This window comes from Theobroma umbraticum, unplaced genomic scaffold (assembly GCF_002168275.2).
Source record: "Theobroma umbraticum cultivar Fairchild unplaced genomic scaffold, ASM216827v3 scaffold_67.0, whole genome shotgun sequence".
NCBI classification, from domain to species: domain Eukaryota; kingdom Viridiplantae; phylum Streptophyta; class Magnoliopsida; order Malvales; family Malvaceae; genus Theobroma; species Theobroma umbraticum.
The window spans coordinates 8,220,103-8,223,795 of record NW_018397262.1 but is presented as its reverse complement, the minus strand read 5'-3'; positions in this window follow the sequence as shown (position 1 = coordinate 8,223,795).

The following is a 3,693-nucleotide window of genomic DNA, read 5'->3' as shown; positions in this document are numbered from 1 at the left end:
TGACAAACAGATTGGCTTAAGACTTCAAAAAGATTCCTGAATTCTTTTCAGCTAGATTGTTCTTGTTTTCAGTATCCTACTATTATAATATAAGGCGCATGTGCCACCAAACATACCTACCCACAAGGGTAATAATTGTTTTATTCTATTTTCATGGGAAAAAAATTAGATTTGAAGTCCATGTTTGAGTAAAAGATATATACATGCATTATTGAGTTAAATATTCATATACAACTTTTAAGATTATATAACTATTTTTTTGTGTTTTAGTTAGATGAATTATTTATTTAAAGGGATATCCTCGGAAAGCAACACTATATATATGTTGAAGAGTGATTGAAACCTGGTTGAAGATTTCTGGTGCTAAGGAGATTTGGTGGGTTCATCAGTGTTTGAGAGTTAGTTGTTTCTATTTTAGTTAAACGTGATTCTTTGAGTCGTTTTTGGTTGTAGTAAGTCTTATGTTAGCTAAATGACTGATCAATGTGTTGTTTATGCTTATGGGTTGAAACGCTTTGTTAATTGTCGTTTGTTCTTTCTTCTACAAGTGTTTGGTGTAATAGCAATTGCAGCTTTGGCATATGTGATGGTTTTTTTTGTTATCAAATTTTTGTTAGTTCTTTTAGCAAGCCTTATTTTTTGGGTTTTAGTTGTTTTGGTATAATTGATGTATAGATACTCAAAGTGAAATGAAAAGTTTTATGGAACCGAGCCAAAGTTTCAGATTTCTTAACTCAATCCTTTTTCCTTCTCCAGTGGATCCTTGTTTCTTCTCTCTACTCTGTTCTTCATTCTTTGGTTCATTGTTCTAGAAAATTCTTTTCTGAAATTACAATATGGTATCAAAATATTTAACTTCTTAAGGGACCTCAAAACTCTGTATTTTCATTTTCTTTCAATTACTCTTATCTATGTGGATCGAGTCATGGCTTCATCAAGTTAAAATGCCTCGGAACCACCAATTTTCTTTGGAGAGAATTATTTGATTTAGGCTCTAAAAATGAAGACATTTCTCAAAGCGTTTGATCTTTAGGAGGTGACTGAAGTTGGAGGAGATCCACTAGTTTAAAGGCACGCAAACCCAACATTGGCTCAAATTAAGCAATATAATAAGGAGGTGGCCAAAAAGTATAAAGCACTCTCTTGCTTAGATTCTACAATTTCTGATTCGATCTTTACCAGAATAATGACTTTTGATAATCCTAAAGAGGTTTGGGACAAACGTAGGGAAGAATTTCAGGGTAGTGATTGAACTAGGCAAATCCAAATATTGATTTTGTTGAGAGAGTTTGAGGTGTTGAAATAAAAGATGATGAGAGTGTTAAGGAGTATATTAACAAGATAATGAAAATTGTGAATCAGCTGAGGCTATTGGGAGAAGATCTGAATAAGAGAAGAGTTGTGAACAAAATCTTATTTAACTTTTCAAAGAAATTCAAGGCTAAGATTTCTTCACTAGAAAATGATAAACATTTGTCAACGATTACAGTTACTGAGTTAGTAAATGCTTTGATAGCTCAAGAACAGAAAAGAGCCATCAAGAGTGAGGATTTAGTTGAAAAAACTCTAGTTGCTAAAACTAAGGGATTGAAGGTTAAAGGAGGTGGTCAAAAGAAATACGTTGCTAAGGTGAACAAAGGTGAAAACAGTAAACAAGTCAAAGGTGATAGATATCCACCTTGTCCGAATTGTAAAAGGAAAAATCATACTAGTAACTATTGTTGGTATAGTCTTAATGTTAATTGTAAGTCGTGTGGTCAAATGGGACATGTACAAAATGTTTGTAAAAATAAGAAAGCTATTATTGCAGTGAAGGTAGTTGTAGCTGAGCAAATTAAAGAGACTAAAGAGCTGTTTATGTGGCATCCAATTTGAACATTTAAAGTGATGATGTTAGTGCTGACATGGCTTTGATGTGATAGCTTATGTCACATCATTATGTTAGGGTGATGTGGTGATGACATGTCAGCATGTCAGGGTGATGTGACAATGCACATCATCCAACCAATTGAAAAAATGTAGTGCCATGTGGCATTGACATGCTGAAATGGAAATCAAAGAAAAAATCCTACCAAAATAAAAATAAGAGGGTCGAAATTAAAGCTATTATTGCAGTGAAGGTACTTTGATAGTTGTAATTATAATATAAAAGACAATATAGCAAGAACATTCCTTTTGCTAATTTATCTTTTAGTTTAAGTTTGATCACATGTTGAATAGTTAATTTAAGTTATTTGAGTTTAATTTTATGTTATTTTATTTTAAATTATATTAAGAGTAGTTATTGCGGATTTCTCTTATTGCTTTTATAAGAAATTTGATGAAAAATGCTCATTTGATAAAACTCTGTGCAAGTATGGTGATGGCTTCACTTATAAAAGTTTCGATATTTTGACCATATCTCTCTTTAAAGAACTCTAAATGAGGCGATTTTTGGACCATTAGAATTCTAAAATGAAGGGCTACAACTATTAGTTTTCTCTATTTACTTTTGTATTTTTTTTATTTTCTTTGGCTTAGATTAATGTCTAATTTTCTTTAGATGAAGTTTTTATTAAATATTATGAGCTAAATTTACTTTTCTAGGATTGTAATTGAACTCACATATAATCTAAAGTTTTAATCTCTTTTTTATCTTTAATGTAATTTGAATTATTTATTTGAATTTGTACTTAATATTTTTAATTATCTAATTACCAATTAAATTAATTTAGGAATCTAAACAAACTTGAAAAAAGGAGTTTAGGGTAGACTAAACTTGAGATAGCATATGATCATATTAATTGACTCGCGTATAAAATAGGGATATACCTATAGACTATATGCAACCAGATTAAAACTTGAACTTAATGGGTCTATTTTAATTTCAATTCACACAGGGATATAATATTTTGATTAAAATATGTATTTTTATAAAATGAGTCAGGAGACTTTTATAAATAATTAAGGACTCTGGGTTAGCAATTTAACCCATTGAAATAAGTTGAGAAAGAGAGTTAAAATTTGGATGAAGTGCGAGAGATATTTTAATCCTAGGCTTGTTTGATTTGATTTCTACTCAAGTTATTATTACTTTAATTTTTCTTTTTAGTTTAAATTTTGGTTAATCAGTTCTAGTTAATTAATTAATTTTGATATTTGGATAAGATTAAATTGTTATAATTTTAGTACTTAGTAAAACTTTAGATCAAATCTCTATGGGATCAATACTCTATTTACTTATATACTATCTATTCGATATGTATACTTGCGTAGAAAAATTTTAACTGACAGTTACCCTTTCGTGAGTTTTTGTTTGATCTCATTGCAACTAGATTTCGATTTTTATTTTTTAAATGAAACGTAAAAGAGTGTTATGTCTCTTTTTATGTTGTCTTGTATCACTACCAGTTCATAGGATAGTTTTTTGTTAATCTCTTATTAATGAAATCTTTATGCTTTTCAAAAAAGAAAAAACATCCCATGGATAGGCTGAAATGTTTTAGTTTCATAATTATATATGGTACAAATCAGTATCCATTCTTCAGGGATAGATTTGGCAACTCTAGCCTTTTACATCTTTGACTTTAAAAGTTTTCTTGGTAGTCTATAACATATGGTATCATATTACAATAATCATAAGCAAACCAGCTAAACCTTAGCTTAATAGTATAGCATAGTCTCCTTAAGAGGGATGATGATGAGAAATGGGGA